Source organism: Ursus arctos, unplaced genomic scaffold, assembly GCF_023065955.2.
Source record: "Ursus arctos isolate Adak ecotype North America unplaced genomic scaffold, UrsArc2.0 scaffold_30, whole genome shotgun sequence".
NCBI classification, from domain to species: domain Eukaryota; kingdom Metazoa; phylum Chordata; class Mammalia; order Carnivora; family Ursidae; genus Ursus; species Ursus arctos.
The window spans coordinates 17532037-17550688 of NW_026622986.1; the positions used below are offsets into that span (position 1 = coordinate 17532037).

Below are 18652 nucleotides of genomic sequence, written 5' to 3' on the forward strand. Positions count from 1 at the left end.
CTCCCACTCCCCCTACTTGTGTTCCCTCTCTCACTGGCTGTCTCTATCTCCGTCAAATAAATAAATAAATAAAATCTTAAAAAAAAAAAAAAAAAAAAAAGACCTAAATGTGAGACCTGAAACCAGAAAACTCTTAAGAAGAAAACACTGGCAGTTAATATCTTTGACATCAGCCACAGAAAGATTTTTTTAGATATGTCTCCTCAGGCAAATAAAAGCAAATAGAAATAGAAATAAAATAAAAGCAAATATTCTGTGCCTGAGTGGCTCAGTTGGTTAAGCAACTGCCTTCAGCTCAGGTCATGATCCTGGAGTCCCAGGATCAGGTCCATATTAGGCTCCCCGTTCAGCAGGGAGTCTGCTTCTCCCTCTGACCCTCCCCCCTCCCATGCCCTCTCTTTCTCTCTCATTCTCTCTCTAATAAATAAAATCTTTTAAAAAATGATAAAAATAAAAGAAAAAATAAATTTGGGGACTACATCAAAATAAAATGCTTTTGCACAGCTAAGGATAACCTCAACTAAACAAAAAGGCAACCCACTGAATGTGAGAAAATATTTGCAAATGATATATCTGATATATTGGATGTTTGGTTAACATCCAAAATATATAAAGAACTTACACAACTCAACACCAAAAACATCTGATTAAAAAGTGGGCAGAAGGGGCGCCTGGGTGGCACAGCGGTTAAGCGTCTGCCTTCGGCTCAGGGCGTGATCCCGGCATTCTGGGATCGAGCCCCACATCAGGCTCCTCCGCTATGAGCCTGCTTCTTCCTCTCCCACTCCCCCTGCTTGTGTTCCCTCTCTCGCTGGCTGTCTCTGTCTCTGTCAAATAAATAAATAAAATCTTTAAAAAAAAAAAAAAAGTGGGCAGAAGCCCTGAATGGACATTTCTTTTTTTTTTTTTTTTTAAGATTTTATTTATTTATTTGACAGAGACAGAGACAGCCAGCGAGAGAGGGAACACAAGCAGGGGGAGTGGGAGAGGAAGAAGCAGGCTCATAGCGGAGGAGCCTGATGTGGGGCTCGATCCCAGAACGCCGGGATCACGCCCTGAGCCGAAGGCAGACGCTTAACCGCTGTGCCACCCAGGCGCCCCTGAATGGACATTTCTCCAAAGGAGACATACCAATGGCTGACAAACACATGAAAAGATGCTGAACATCACTCATCATCAGGGAAATGCAAATCAAAACCACAATGAGATATCACCTCACACCTGTCAGAATGGCTGAAATCAAAAATACAGGAAATAAAGAGTTGGTAAAGATGTGGGGGGGAAAAAAACCCTCATACACTGTTGATGGGAATGCAAATTGATGCAGCCACTGTGGAAAACAGTATGAAGATCTCATAAAATTAGAAACAGAAGTATCATACAATTCAGTAATTCCACTTCTAAGTATTTACTCAAAACAAAAACATTAATTCAAAATGTTATATGCAAAAAAAAAAAAAAAAAGATACATGCACCTCTATGTCTACTGCAGCATTATTTACCATAGCCAAGATTTTTAAGTAACCCAAGTGTCCATGGATAGATGAATGGATAAAGGTCTCTGTGTGTGTGCGTGCGCGCGTATAATGAAATATCACTCACCCATAAAAAAAGATTGAACTCTTCCCATTTGCGACACCATGAAAAAACCTATAGAGTATAATGCTAACTAAAATAAGTCAGACTAGGAAAGACAAATACTGTACAATTTTGCTTACACATAGAATCTAAAAAATAAAACGAATGAATAAACAAAGCAGAAACAGACCCATAAAACAGACCCATAGAAAACTGGTAGTTGCCAGAGGGGTTGGGGGATGGGCAAAACAAGTTAAGAGGATTAATAGTAAAGGGGATTAAAAGTACACTTATCAGGGTGCCTGGGTGACTTAGTCAGTTAAGCATCTGCCTTCCGCTCAGGTCATGATCCCAGGGTTCTGGGATCTAGCCCCGCATCAGGCTCCCTGCTCTGCAGGGAGTCCAGGGAGTCTGCTTCTCCCTCTCCCTCTGCCTCTCTCCCTGCCTGTGCTCTCTCTCATGCTCTCTCTCAAACAAATACACTAAAATCTTTAAAAAAAAAAAAAAAAAAAAAAAGTACACTTAACCTTTTTTTTTTTTAAGATTTTATTTATTTGAGAAGGAGAGAGAGGGAGAAAGAAAGAGAGCAAGAGCGCAAGAGCAGGGAGAGGGAGAAGCAGACTCCCCACTGGGCAGGGAACCCAACTCAGGGTTCGATTCCAGCACCCTGGGATCATGACCTGAGCCAAAGGGAGACACTTAACTAACTGAGCCACCCAGGCACCCCCAAAGGTACACTCATCTTGATGAGCACTAAGAAATGTATAGAATTGTTGAATTATATTGTACACCTAAACTTATATAACACTGTACAATACTTCTTCAATAAAAAGTTTAGAAGTACAAATAACATTATCAGAAAAAAAGAGGCTCATTTTACAGACATAAAGGGTTTTTAACTCATTAAGAAAATACATAAATCCTCAACACTTATTCACCTAATAACACCTTCAAAATACATGAAGCAATAATAACAAAACTACAAAAAGAAACGGGAAAACCCAAAATTATACTTGGAGATTTCAACAAACCTCTGTCAACTGATAGAACCAGTAAACAAAAAATCAGTAAGAGTATAATAACCTTGCAGCATGTAGGTGGCTCAGTTGGTTAAGCATCTGCCTTCGGTTCAAGTCACGATCCAGGAGTTCTGGGATCAAGCCAAGTCAGGATCCCTTATCAGCCGGGAGTCTGCTTCTCCCTCTCCGTCTACCCCTCTCCCCCAAATAAATAAATAAAATCTTTAAAAAATTATAATAATATAATAATCTTGGAACAATATTATCAACCAGAAGAATATCACTGAACAAACTGACATTACTGACATTTACAGAACACTCTACACAAACTAGTAAAATACACATTCTATTCAGGGACATATGGAAGATTCACCAAGACAGATCTATATCCAGGCCATGAAAACAACTCTTCATAAATTTTAAAGGTTTCAGGTAATACAAGGAATTTTCTCTGACCAATGAGTCAAAGAAGAAATCAAAAGAGAAAATAGAAACTATTTTTAAATGAATGAAAATGAAAACAAAACTTACCAAAATTTGTGGAAGGCAGTTAAAGCAATAATTGAGAGGGAAATTTATAGCACTAAATGCCTATGTTAGAAAAGAAAACTCAAATCAATGACTTCACCTTGTACCTGAAGAGATTAGAAGGACAAAAACAAAAAACAAAACAAGAAATAAAGATCAGAGCAGAAATCAATGAACTATAAATCAAAAACAACAGAGCAAACTCACTGAAATCAAAGGCTAGACTTCCTCCATTTATTGAATGATGGAGATGTACTTTTCCCTCTTACAAAATACAAACAAAAACAGTGGACATTATAAACTAAACAAATATATTCTGAAACATGTTAAGGCAAATTAGCTAGAAACCACAGGACCCAAGGAATAACATGGCAGTGAGGCTACCCAGGTTTCCTTTTTGCCTAATATATCCCACTCTTGAAATGTAAGAAGTCAGCAAACCCAGAAGCACCATCAAGCATACACCGCCCCCCCCAACACCAAAAAGGCTCAAATAAAAGCCTTCTGTCTGTTTATCTGAACAGCCAGGAAGGGATCATATTAGCTAGGAAGGAAAACTTTTAGACAGTAGATACTCTACTCAGCTTAACATCACAGAAAAAAACTGATCCCACCCACTCCTGCACTGGTCAAGTGGGGAACCCAGACATCCACTCTTGTGAGACTATGAGTCATCCCAAGACTACCATGGGATAGTGTAAGAGCAGGTTAAGTAGGGAACCAGAATGTTCAGCCTCACTGACTGATAAAGAGCATGTCCCCCCCTGGAGACAACAAGGAAAACCTGGACTTCCACCTTCATCTAGCAGTAACAAGGGAACCGAACCTATCCCCTGGGGTAGTACCAGAAGGTACAGCAAGGAGATAGGGGTTTCACCAACACACAGTGGGAAGTGAGCCCACATCCATTGTGAAAATCAGACAGAGAACCATAATTCACAACTCTGTTCAGCATTAACAAGCAGCCTCCCTCAAATGTCAACAAAGGCCCAAGAGGGAATGTGAACTTCATTCCATACCTGGCAAAAGATATGACACCCACAACTCCTCCTGTCAGGGAAGTGTCAGAGAAAGCCAGCTAAAACAGGTTTATGTAAGATGCAAAGTCCCATAACATAACACAAAAATGTTCAGGTTTCAATCAAAAATCATTTGTCATAACAAGAACCAGAAGATCTCAAATTGAATGAAAAAAAGACAATCAATAGGTGCCAGCACGAATATTTGTAATTTTAACATCTGACAAACGTTAGAATTATCTGATGAAGATTTTAAAGCAGACATAATAAAAATGACTCATAGGGGCACCTGGGTGGCTCAGTCAGTTATGTGTCTGCCTTCGGCTTGAGTCACTGATCCAGGGTCCTGGGATGGAGCCCCATGTCAGGCTCCCTGTTCAGCAGGGAGTCTGCTTCTCCCTCTCCCTCTGCCTGCCGCTCCCCCTGATTGCATGTGTGCGCGCTCTCTCTCTCTTTCCCTCTCTCTCACAAATAAAATATTTTAAAAAATAAAATAAAATAATAATTTTTTTAAGAAATGACTCAATAAAGGGCACCTGGCTGGCTTTGTTGGTAGAGTACGTGACTCTTCACCTCGGCTGTAAATTCAAGCCCCACTTTGGGTATAGATTACTTAAAAATAAAATCTTTTTTTTTTTTAAAGATTTTACTTATTCATTTGACAGAGAGAGACAGCCAGTGAGAGAGGGAACACAAGCGGGGGAGTGGGAGAGGAAGAAGCAGGCTCCCAGCGGAAGAGCCTGACGTGGGGCTCGATCCCAGAACTCCAGGATCATGCCCTGAGCCGAAGGCAGACACTTAATGACTGAGCCACCCAGGCACCCCTGAAATCGTTTTTTAAAGATGATTCCATGAGCAATTACAAACACAGAAATGAAATGTAGGAAGCCTCAGCAAAAATGAAAATATAAAGAAATAAATGGAAATTTTTAGAACTGAAAAGTACACTATGAAAAATAAAGAGCTCAATGCATGACCTCAATAGCAGCATCAAGGAAACAGTAAAAGAATCCATGAACTAGAAGATATAACAATGAAAATTACTCAATGTAAGCAATAGAGAGCGAGTGAAAAAAACAAAAATGAACAGACCCTCAAAGATCTTTGGGACTGTAACAAATAATCTTTTTTTTTTTTTAAGATTTTGTTTATTTATTTGAGAGAGATAGAGACAGCCAGCCAGAGAGGGAACACAAGCAGGGGGAGTGGGAGAGGAAGAAGCAGGCTCCCAGCGGAGGAGCCCGATGTGGGGCTCGATCCCACAACACCGGGATCACACCCCAAGCCAAAGGCAGACGCTCAACCGCTCAACCGCTGTGCCACCCGTAACAAATAATCTTAACATTTATCTCAGGAAGAAGAGGAGAAATAAAGTGGGACTGAGAAAGTACTCAATTAAATGACTAAAAAAATTCCATTTTGGTAAGCCATAAAACTACAGAATCAAGAAGCTGAGCAAATGTCAAAAGGGATTAATTCCATGGGCATCTACCCTTAAACACATCCTAATTAAACTTCTGAAATCTAAAGACAAGAAAGATATCTTGAAAGCAGCAAGAGAAAAATATTTTACTTATAGAAGAAAATAATTTGAGAGCAAATTTCTCATCAGAAACCACAGAGGCCAGAAGAAAGTGATATAATAATGAAAGCAGAAACTGCAAGGAAAATGAAAAAAATATAATGAACTGAATGAAAATGAAAATACAACATAATAAAATTTGTGGGACATAGCTTCCAACTGCGACAGCCAGGTACCCCTAGCCCTATAACTATTTCTAAATTTTAATTTGTACTTTAAAAGCAACCAAAAAGGAAAGATGAAAGTCCAGATAGTTTCAGTGAAGAACTGTACCCACCATCTATGGAATTTACACCAACTCTATACAATCTCTTTCAGAAAATAGAAAAAGTAGAAGCATTTTCCCCAACTCATTCTATGAAGCTAGTATTACTCCCAATATTAAAACCAGAGTATGAAAAATGAAAATTATACACCAAAAGCTCTCATGAATATATATTCCTTCACAAAATACAAAGGCAATCCCGTAATATATAAAAAAGAGTAATGTGCCATATCACAAAATATAAAGGCAATCCCGTAATATATAAAAAAGAGTAATGTGCCATATCAAAGGGGGCTTACTCCACTTAAATATTCAGAATCAAAGAAGGTAATCTACCATATTAACAGGCTAAAGAAAAAAAAAAAGTGTATCTATTAACAGCAGGAAAAGCACCTAACAAAATTCAGCACCCATGCATGATTTTTTAAATAATTAAATAAATAAATAAATAAATAAACAAACAAACTAAGGAAAATAGGAATAGAATAGAGGGAAACTTCATCCAGACATCTACAGAAAATCTACAGCTGACATCCTACTTTGTGGTTTTCATGATGGAGTGAATGCTTTCGCCAAAGGTCTTACATCTATACCATGCTGAAATTTCTAGCCAGAGCAATTAGGCAAGCATTAAAGGTATACAAATTGAAAAGGAAGAAATAAAAATAACCCTATCTGTAGATGACACAATTACCTACCTAGAAAATCTCAAGGAATCTATAACAAAACTCCTAGAAGTCAGGTGAATTCAACAAGGTTGCAGGATACAAGATAAATATAAAAAACCAATTGTTACTACAATATACTACCAATAAATAACATGGACACCAAAATTAAACATACAATACTATTTTCAATTGCTTCCAAAAAAAATTAAATACTTAGGTTATAAATCCAGACTTATAGGCTGAAAACTACACATAAGTGTCAAAAGAAATCAATTCTAAATAAACATACCATGTTCATGGATGAGAAGACTCAACATAGTAAAGATGTAAATTCTCCACAAATTGATACTTGGGTTTAATGGAACTCCTATCAAAATCCTAATAAAGGTTTTGGATATGTACAGACACGTTATCCTAAAATATATATTTAAAAACCAAAAACACAAAGAAACTAGACAGCGGACAAAATTTTGTGAAAGAATAAAGGAGAATCATCCATGCGATTCAAGAATCATCTTACACAGTAATTAAGACAGTTGGTACTGACAGAGACTCTTGATCATGGCATGAGTTTGAGCCCCATGCTGGGTGCAGAGATTACCTTTTTAATTAATTAATTAATTAATTAATCTTCACAATAATTGGAAAATAGGCAAAAGTCATGAACAGACATTTGGCCAAAAGAGGATAAGACATTTGACCTAAAGAGGATGTATAGATAGCAAATAAGCACATGAAAAGACGATGTCCATCATCATCCATTAGGTAAATACAGATTAAAATCACAATATGATATCACTGTACACCTATGAAAATTACTAAATAAAAACAATAGTGACAAAAAGAAAAAAAAGGATAGTGACGATGCCACATGCTGGCAAGGATGCCAGAAAACTGGTTTGCTCAGATTTCTAGCAGAAATGTAAATGGTACACTCACTCTTGAAAATGTTTCGGTGAGTTTTTTTTTTTTAAGATTTTATTTATATATTTGAGAGAGAGTGAGAGAGAGAGAGAAAGCGCACAAGCAGGAGGAGAGGTAGAGGGAGAAGCAGACTCCCTGCCAAGCAAGGAGCCCAACACAGGGCTCAATCCCAGGACCCCAAGATCAATACCTGAGCCGAAGGCAGATGCTTAACCAATTGAGCCACCCAGGCACCCCCGCAATTTCTTTTAAAAAACTAAACACAGGGGCGCCTGAGTGGCGCAGTTGTTAAGCGTCTGCCTTCGGCTCAGGGCGTGATCCCGGCATTCTGGGATCAAGCCCCACATCAGGCTCCTCTGCTAGGAGGCTGCTTCTTCCTCTCCCACTCCCCCTGCTTGTGTTCCCTCTCTCGCTGGCTGTCTCTCTCTGTCAAACAAATAAATAAAATCTTTTTAAAAAATAAATAAAATAAAATAAAATAAAATAAAATAAAATAAAATAAAATAAAATAAAATAAAATAAACATGAAGCCCCCATACAACTCAGCAATCGTACAACTGGACATTCATCCCAGAGAAATGGAGACCTATGTTCACACAGAAATCTACACAGGAATAGTTATATTAGCTTTACTCATAACAGCCCCAAACTAGAAATACCTGAAGCATCCTGCATCAGATGAATAATTAAACAAACTGTGGTATACCCATAAAATAAAATACTGAACAATAAAAAGCAACACAGCTACTGATACATTCAACAAACTAGATGAATCTCCAAAGAATCATGTCAAGTAAGAAAAAAATCCAATCTCAAAAAGTTACATGTTCTTTGCTTCCATTTATATAGCATCCCTGAAATGACAAAATTATAGAACTGGATGATACATCAGTGCTTACCAGGAACTAAGCCTGGAGGGAGCAACGAAGCAGGTGTAGCTACAAAAAAGACACTTAAAAAAAAAAAGGCACCATGAGAGATCTTTCTGATGGAATTATTCTGTTAACTGTATCAATTTTAATAACCTATCCTATAGTTCTTAAAGACATTAACAATGGGGAAACTGAGTAGATGGTATACAAGATCTATTATTTCTCACAGCTGCATGTGACTCTACATTTGACTCAAAATAAAAGGCTTAATTTAAAAATAACTGTAAATGAACAATCTGAATGGGAAATTAAGAAAACAACTGCAGGGGCACCTGGCTCAGTCAGAAGAGCACGTGACTCTTTGGGGTACCTGGGTAGCGCAGTTGTTAAGCATCTGCCTTTGGCTCAGGGCGTGATCCCGGTGCTCTGGGATCAAGCCCCACATCAGGCTCCTCCTCTAGGAGCCTGCTTCTTCCTCTCCCACCCCCCCTTGTGTCCCCTCTCTCGCTGGCTGTCTCTGTCAAATAAATAAATAAAATCTTTAAAAAAAAAAAAAAGAGCACATGACTCTTGATCTCAGGGTCATGAGTTTGAACCCCCCACTGGGTATAGAGATTACTTAAATAAAAGCTTCAAAAAAAAAAAAAAAAAGGCATTGAGCGGGGTGCCCAGGTGGCTCAGTCAGTTTAGGGTCCTACTCTTTTTTTTTTTTTTTAAAGATTTTATTTATTTATGTGACAGACAGACAGCGAGAGAGGGAACACAGCAAGGGAGAGGGAGAGGAAGAAGCAGGCGCCCAGCCGAGGAACCCGATGTGAGACTCGATCCCAGAACGCCGGGATCACGCTCTGAGCCGAAGGCAGACGCTTAACGACTGCGCTACCCAGGCGCCCCAGCATCCGACTCTTGATCTCAGTGCAGGTCTTTTTTTTTTTTTAAGATTTTATTTGTTTGTTTGTTTATCAGAGAGAGAATGCACAACCAGGGGGAGAGGCAGGCAGAGGGAGAAGCTGGCTCCCCGCTGAGCAAGGAGGCCAATGAGGGACTCGATCCCAGGACCCTGGGATCATAACCTGAGCCGAAGGCAGATGCCCAACTAACTTAAGTCACCCAGGCGTCCCTCAATGCAGGTCTTGATCTCAGGGTTTTAAGTTCAAACCCTGCACTGGGCTCCACACTAGCTGTGGAGTCTACTAAAAAATAAATAAATAATTGCATTTGTAATAGTATCCAAAAAAATTTTTTTTAGGAATAAACTTATATAAAGAGGCAAAGAACTTGTACACTGAAAACCATAAAATGTGGCTGAAAGTAAAGACTGTACAAACATAAAGACATCCTATGTTCATGGACTGAAAGACAATGTTGAGATGTCCTTATTATCCAGAGTAATCTACAGACTCAATGCAATCCTTATCAAAATTCCAATGTTTTGGGATGCCTGGGTGGTTCAGTCAGTTAAACTTCTGCCTTTAAGCTCAGGTCTTGATCCCAGGGTCCTGAGATCGAGGCCACGTTGGGCTCCTTGCTCAGCAGGGAGCCTGCTTCTCCCCCTGCTTGTGCACCTGCTCTCTGACAAATAAAAACATAAAATCTTAAAAAAAAAATTCCAATGTTTTATGTAGAAATAGAAAAATGAATTCCTAAAATTCATTTGTAATTTCAAGGGACCATGAATAGCCAAAACAACACTGAAAAAGAACAAAGTTAGGGAACTTCTTCATTTTAAAACTTACTACAAAGCTACAGTAATCAAAATGGTACGGTATTAGCATAACCAAGAGATATATAAAGCAAAAGAAAAGAACAGAGAGCCCAGAAATAAATCCTCACATGCACAAATTATTTTTGTTTTTTCTTTTTATTGTTTGGGGTTTTTTTTTTAAGATTTTATTTATTTGACAGAGAGAGCAAGACAGCACAAGCAGGGGGGAGCTGTAGAGGGAGAGGGAGAAGCAAACTCCCTGCAAAGTAGGGAGCATGATGCAGGACTTGTGAAGCTAGGTGAAATAAGCTAGATACAAAGGAAAATATTGTATGATCCCACTTATATGAGGTATCTATAGTTACAAAATTCAAAGACAGAAAGTAGAACAGAAGTTACCAGGGGCTAGGGAGAGGGTGGAAAAGAGTTACTGGTTAATGGGTACAGTTTCTATTAGGGATGATGAAAAATTCTAAAAATAGATACTGGTGGTTACACAACACTGTGGATATACTTGACACCAATGAGTTGCATACTCTAAAATGGTTAAAATGGTAAATTTTATGTAATTGTAGATAATCATATTCACAGAGTAAAAGGCTCAGAAATGTAAGATGTCTCAAACTGATTTACAAAATCAATGTAAAACCAATCAAAACACTGAAAGGATTGATTATGGAACAACAGGATTCTAAATGGTAATCAGGGGCGCCTGGGTGGCTCAGTCGTTAAGCGTCTGCCTTCCGCTCAGGGCGTGATCTCGGCGTTCTGGGATCAAGCCCCCACATCAGGCTCCTCTGCTGGAAGCCTGCTTCTTCCTCTCCCACTCCCCCTGCTTGTGTTCCCTCTCTCACTGGCTGTCTCTATCTCTGTCAAATAAATAAATAAAATCTTTTTAAAAATAAATAAATAAATAAATGGTAATCAAATCCAAAAAGCAATAGACAAAATGTAAAAAAAAAAATAGATGAAGAGAAGACAAGAGGGAAGGACTAATTTTATCTGATATCTCAAGTCAGACTTATAAAGCTAGAGTAATTTTTAAATAGCAGAGCTGGCACAAAGGTAAGACAAATCAGAAGAACAGACAGAAAGTCTAAAAACAAATCTACACATATATAAACTGCTGATTTAATGATACGGTACCACTGTACAGCAGAAGAGGGAAAAATAATGTTAAAACTGGATGTTCCTGGGGTGACTGGGTGGCTCAGCTGCTGAGCATCTGACTCTTGCTGTTGGTTCAGGTCATGATCTCAGGATGGTGGGATAGAGCCCCAAGCCTGGCTCAGCCCTCAACAGGAAGTCGGCTTGAGATTCTCTCTCCCTAGTCCTCTGCCCCTCCCCAGCTCACATGCACGCTTGCGGGCTCTCTCAAATAAATAAATCTTTAGGAAAAAAAACTGCATGTCTGCTACTTAATAAGTGATATTATATATACAATATATATAAAATACATAACATATATGAAGTTAACATATATGAGGGCACCCGGGTGGCATAGTCAGTTAGCATCCGACTCTTGGTTTTGGCTCAGGCCGAGATCTCAGGGTGGTGAAATCGAGCCCCACATCAGGCCCCAAGCTCAGGGTGTGCAGAAGACTTTCTCTCCTTCTGCCCCTCCATCCTGCACTCACGCTCTCTCCCTCAAATAAATAAATCTCAAAAAGAAAAACTTAACATATATGTATTTCCCCATATTTTACCTATACACAAAATCAAATTCTGATGTGTTGGCTACAGACTAAATACAAGGAGAAGGGAGAAAAAATTCCTTTAGGAATTTAGTAAAATAATTTCAGGACCTCAAGTTAGGAAGATTTCTTTAACAGGTCACAAAAAGCACTAACCACACACACACAAAAAAAAAAAAAAAAACCTGAAAATTTTTACTACATTGAAATTAAGAACTCTTCCTTCAAAGAATAATAAAATAAATGAAAGGGCCAGCCAGGTGGCTGGTTAGCTCATTTGGTCAGAATATGGCACTAAGATCACCAACGCTACAGGTTCGATCCCCAAACAGGCCAAGAGGGGCATCAGGTCTCATATTTACAAAAAAAATCAATTTTTTAGGAACAATAAAATAAATGAACCACTAATATGGAGAAGCCATATGCAAGTCACAAGTGAGAAAATCCATATGGCCTATAAATATACAAAAAGGGACTTACCATCATTAGTAATCAGAAAACTGCATATTAAAAAACCACAATGAGATACTATCATACAACCCCAAAAATGACTAGTTAAAAAGACTGACATACTAAGCATTAGTTAAGCACTGGTAGAAAAAGAAACCATTCAATGGTGGGAAAGTAAAGTGAAACAACCACTTCTGAAAATGAACTGGCCTTCCTGATTACCTCACACCTCCACTTCTAAGTATATACCTGGAGCAGGGTTTCGAAAACTTTTCTGACCATGAACCACTTTAAGAAATGTGTTTTAATATTGCAACCCTGTATACATATACAGGATACTGAAAATGCACTGTGTTGTGTTTTTTTTTTTTAAATGGGTGACCCATTTCTTTTTTTTTTTTTTTTAAGATTTTTATTTATTTATTTGACAGAGATAGACAGCCAGCGAGAGAGAGAACACAAGCAGGGGGAGTGTGAGAGGAAGAAGCAGGCTCCCAGCGGAGGAGCCCGATGTGAGACTCGATCCCAGAACGCCGGGATCACGCCCTGAGCCAAAGGCAGACACCCAACGACTACGCTACCCAGGCACCCTGAAAATGCACTGTGAATTTTCTTCTGCTCTATTTCATTTTTTTTTTTTTAAGATTTTATTTATTTATGTGACAGAGAGACAGCCAGCGAGAGAGGGAACACAGCAGGGGGAGTGGGAGAGGAAGGAGCAGGCTCATAGCGGAGGAGCCCAATGTGGGACTCGATCCCGGTACGCCGGGATCACACCCTGAGCTGAAGGCAGACGCTTTAACGACTGCGCTACCCAGGCGCCCTGCTCTATTTCATTTTTTAATGTTGGTTGCTCCCTACTAATCTGATTTTATAACCCTTTTTGGAACACACCCAGCAATTTGAAGAGTAGTGAGCTAGAGAGATTTCTGCACGTGTACAAAAATATTCACAATAGTTGTTCATAATGCAAAACACTGACAAAAATCTACATGTCTGTCAATAGTAGCATGGATAGTATGTAATTCACATCCTGAAATACTATACAACAATGAAAGTGAATAAACTATAGCTATATGCACCAAACAGATAAATCTCAAAAACATACTGTGAATTTAAAAAAAATCATTAAAGTATTATTCCATTTACATAAAATTCAAAACTGTCAAAACTAAATATATGTTGTGGAGAAATAAAGCTGAAGAAAGGCGCTTGGGTGGCTCCGTTGGTTAAGCGTTTGCCTTCAGCTCAGGTCATGATCTCAGGGGTCCTGGGATCAAGCCCCACATCAGGCTCCCTGTTCAGCAGGGGGTCTGCTTCTTCCTCTCCCTCTGCTCCTCCCCCCTCTCAGTCTCACCCTCTCTCTCAAATAAATAAAATCTTAAAAAAAAAAAAAAAACAGAAAGAAAAAAAATAAAGCTAAAGAAAAGAACAATTAATACAAAACTCAGGAATGTGTTTCCTTCAGAGAAGTGTAAAATATGAGCAGAGAGAGGCAAAAAGAGGTCAAAGGTTTGGGCAATGCTCCTTTTATTAAGCTTGGTTGATGAGTACATGGATATTCATTTTATTATTTCGTTTTAACTGTCCATCTACTGGCTACACTCTGTTTTCTTTGAATCATGTCTTAAAACTAAAAATAAGTTAAAATCCTACACACACACACACACACACACACACACACGTTAAATTAAAATGCATAAAGTTGGGGTGCCAGCGTAGCTCAGTCAGTAAGCATCTGACCCTTGGTTTCAGCTCGGGTCAGGATCTCAGGGTTGTGAGATCGTGCCCCATGCTGGGCTCCACACACAGTGAGGAGTCTGCTTGAGATTCTCTCCATCTCCTTCTGCCCCTCCCTCCCACTCACACACTCTCTTTCTCTCTCTCAAATAAAATAAATACGTTAAATCTTTAAACAAATAAAATGCATAAGGCTGGTCCAAAGAAATGAAAAGTGTTTGTCTGGATAAGAGTGAAATCTTAAAGCCTATAATACATGCCTTCTAATGACAAAAGAAATGACAAAAGAAACATACTTTGACATGTTATCCATATATCAAAGATGACCAGAGGATGGAGTGTGTTTGAGAAAGAAAACAACACTTCCTTAAAAAATCAGTTACCAAAAGCAGTCAAGCATTCATAAAATTAATAATATGTTGCCAAAAAAGTGAAGATAAAAAAAACTGGGCACACCTGGTGGCTCAGTCTGTTAAGCGTCTGACTTTTGATTTCAGTTGGGTCATGATTTCAGCGTTATAAGTCTCTCCCTCCCCTGTCCGTCTGTCCCTCCCCACCTCCTTCTCTTAAAAAAAAAAAAAAAAGAAAAAAAATCTTTTGGAACATCTAAGTAAAACAAAACTTTTGCAAACAGAGACACAGCTCATCTAAATTTTTCCTTCCAAACTTTAATGACAAAGGGAATAAAGTATGAACAAGAGGTTAAAATACAGACATACAATGGCAGACACTAAAAAATCTCAGGGAAAAATCCAACCCTGAAGGAATTGTGTCTTTATAACTAATAATATAGAGTTGACCCTTAACAACATGGAGGTTATGGGTGCCAACTCCTCAACAGTCAAATATCCACACTGAACCTCTGAATCCCCAAGAATTTAACTAGTAATAGCCTACTATTGACTGGAAACCTTACCATAATAGTCAACATATATTTTATATGTATTAAATACTGTATTCTTACAATAAAGTAAGTTAGAAAAAAGTACTAAGAAAAGCCTAAGGAGGGGTACCTAGGTAACTCAGTCAGTTAAGCATCTGACTCTTGACCTTAGCTTGGGTTTTGATCTCAGGGTCATGAGTTCAAGCCCGCATTTGGCTCCACACTGGACATGGAACCACTTTAAAAAAAAGAAAGAAAGAAACAAAGAAAAGCATAAGGAAAATAAAATACATTTACAGTACTGTCCTGTATTTATTAAAGAAGTCCAACAAGTGGACCCAGACAATTCAAACCCATTGCCCAAGGGTCAACTGTATTTCCTAATCTCACCACACTGACGCTACTTCATTTTTCTGTTTCTCTGTTCTAAAATAACATCAAGATATTCACATATACATATGTATTAACACTTCTGGTTACCTGCTTGAACTAGAATCTGTAGCATAGTGTAACACTTAAAACCATCATTTCTGGAGGGCCAAGGATTCAAAACCTGGTGTACCCACTGAACAAATTACTAAACCTCTCTAGGCCCCAAGTTGCCTCATTATTTAAAAACAAGACATACAAACAGTACCTATTTCACTGTCCTGTTGAGAGAGTAAAACAATATATTCCTCCATATAAAGCACCTGACAGGACGTGGCACATAAACAGAGCTCCATGCTATTCTGGAGAGGAGGAAACTGAGGCTTAGAAGATAAACTTGCCCAGACACAGATCTAATCCATCTGACTCCAAGCCCGTGATCTTAACACTACTACTGAACTGCCTGAATGTCTCTGGGTGAAATTATGCATTTTCTCTATTTATCTATCTTCCTTTCCCCAATTATCCAAAAATAAACATTCCTGCACTTAGTATACAAAAATCAGAGCAAATTTTCTTTTTTTTTTTTTTTTAAGATTTTATTTATTTATTTAACAGAGATAGAGACAGCCAGCGAGAGAGGGAACACAGCAGGGGGAGTGGGAGAGGAAGAAGCAGGCTCCCAGTGGAGGAGCCTGATGTGGGGCTCGATCCCAGAACGCCGGGATCACGCCCTGAGCCGAAGGCAGACGCTTAACCACTGTGCCACCCAGGCGCCCCAGAGCGAATTTTCTTAAGACAGAGAACAATACTTTGTACTTTGGGACTTAGAGAATAGAAAAACACAGATGGCATCTGAGAATAACACACAGAAAGTCATCTTTTGGCGTTATTTGCTCATAGCTATGTAGAGGACAGAGTAGAGAAAGTGATTAGTAAGAGAGGTAGGGACAATACAAATGGGGAAAGAAAGTTTACATCTTATTAGGGCAGCTGTAATCTAGCTGGCTCTAGAACAATACCACCACTTTTTTTTTCTTTTCTAGTTTTTTTATTTAAGTAATCTCTACACCCAACGTGGGGCTCGAACTCATGACCCCAAATCAAGAGCCACATGCTCTGTCAACTGAGCCAGCCAGGTGCCCCATAATACCATTAACTTTCTGGCTCTACTGCATAACTGCAGAAATAAACTTTTTTCTTTTAAGTAAACTCTGCACCAACGTGGGGCTCAAGCGCATGATCCTGAGATCAAGAACTGTGATACTCTACCAGCTGAGCTAGCCAGGAGCCCCCAGACTTTTATTATTGCTGGGGATGGGGTATTGGGGAAGGGTGTGTACCCAGCCGTACTCCATGCATAAATTAAACATGTCAGGGGTGCCTGGCTGGCTCAGCTGATAGAACGTGCAACTTGGGGTTGTGAGTTCAAGCCCCCATGTTGGAGAGAGATGACTTCAAAAAAAAAGTGTCAGTGTAAAATACAATCCTTTTAGTAAAAATACTACGGACCAGAAAAAAAGTCTTCCTCCACCAACAGTTAAGAAGCACTACAGGAAACTGGAAAGGACAACTACATTTGCTTTGTAGGAGACAATCTTGAAATCTTCAGTATAGACACGGACTGTACTGAAAAAGGGAGATGTAAAAAAGAAAAGGGAGAAGTCTGTTATAAGTATGTGTAATGTGCTACATTTTACAGAAATGGAATAAAAATAAGAGTCTATGTAGGTAAAGCATATACAAACTAGGAAAATGAATTAAAAAATAGTAACAATGGGAAGTCTGGAAGCAAACCTAGGCAAATAAGAGGTTTAGGAGGAAAAACCTTCACTGTTTATCTTTTGTTTTGTTTTTTCAAAGATTTTATTTTTAAGTAATCTCTACACCCAATGTGGGGCTTGAACTCACAACCCCGAGACCGAGTCTCATCTCCACCAACTGAGCCAGCCAGGTACACCTACTGTTTATCTTTTTTTTTTTAAGACTTTATTTATTTGAGAAAGAGCACAAGTGGGGGGGGGAGAGGCGCAGGGGGCAGAGGGAGAAGGAAAAGCAGACTCCCCGCTGAGCAGGGGGCCTGACCTGGAGCTTGATCCCAGGACCCTGAGATCATGACCTGAGCCAGTCATACATTTAACTAACTGAGCCACCCTGGCAGCCCACTGTTTATCTTTTTATATTTTTTGAACCATGACAATATATCATCTTACCAAAAACTAAATAAGTTAATTTAAGCTGTTATAATAATCTAGACAAAAAAATTAAAGCTTAAATTATGCCAGTGACTACAGTGGTAGAGAAATCAAATTTAAGATGCCTAGGATACCTAAATAGAAATATCCAGAAGGTAACTGCAAATATGGATCTGAAGGCTAGAATAAAACTGTTCAGGTGATATTGATGCTTAAAAGATCCCCAAGCATGCATCTTAAGTTTTCATAGAGTAAGGTAACCAAATAAAACAAGCCAGAAAAGCAATCATGTAACTTAAATTTTAAAGAATTAAGTAATTAATGCCAAATAGGAAACCAAAGGAAATGTTTAAAGAGGTAAGAGAAGAAAGCAGCTTCCCAAAAGTCATGAGAAGAGAGAGCTGGAATGGAGTGATCACAGTTTTTGCAATGGCACTAGTGATCACAGAGCAATGAAGTAATCACAGTTTTAAATGCTGAAAGTGGATCAAATAGAATAAAACTGAAAAACTTTTGGATTTGTCCATTTTAAGTTAACAGCAAAATCAATAGTGGTGGACTTAAGAGCCAAATATAATGGTATCAAAGGCGACTGAACAGGAGTTTGTGATATCTTATGCATTTATTTACACCCAAACTTTTTTCAGAAAAGGATCTGAGGCAGTCTACAAACTGTATTATAACAACAAAAAATAGAAAAATGAACATTGATAGCCAGTATGAAGGACATCCCCCTGATTTAGGGAAACTGCTCTTACCCCTGACTCCAACTATGTAGTTCTAGTGAGGGTTGCCATTCATAGTACCCTCCCCACTCCAGCCACAGGGATGGTGGGTACATGATCCAAGACAGGCCAATCAGAGTCCTTCCCAGGATTCTTCAAGAGAGCCCCTTCTTCTGGTAGAAGGGGCTGGGAAGATGAGAGCCAAGAGCTGCCAGCAGTCATGGTTCCAGCCTCATGAAGTAGAGAGTCTGTAGTATGAGAGAATGAAATCAACACGCAGAGAAACAGAGATAAGAGGTGAAGTACTAAACCCCATAGGAGGAGGAGGAAGAAACAAATATACTAATAATCAGATTAATACGACTGATGTAACTAAAGACCAGATTTGGTTCTGGGCTGCCTGGTAGCCAGAACAAAAAGAAAAAACAGAATGTGT

The 18652-nt window shown here is 38.9% G+C and overlaps 1 protein-coding gene across 22 annotated transcripts in view; it reads right to left on the bottom strand.

Moving 5' to 3' along the window:
- The window catches only part of MLLT10 (MLLT10 histone lysine methyltransferase DOT1L cofactor), a 232109-nt gene that overhangs the window by 190645 nt on the left and 22812 nt on the right, over positions 1–18652 (bottom strand). Inside the window, exon 1 of one of the 22 annotated variants that reach the window (XM_057304616.1) lies at positions 18250–18426. The exons of 20 other annotated variants lie outside the window; for them this stretch is intronic. The gene's annotated coding sequence lies outside the window, so the exon portion shown is untranslated. Of the gene's footprint in view, positions 1–2661; positions 3054–18249; positions 18427–18652 lie in introns of those variants that run through there. One more of the 22 variants, XM_057304615.1, reaches the window with a different exon arrangement.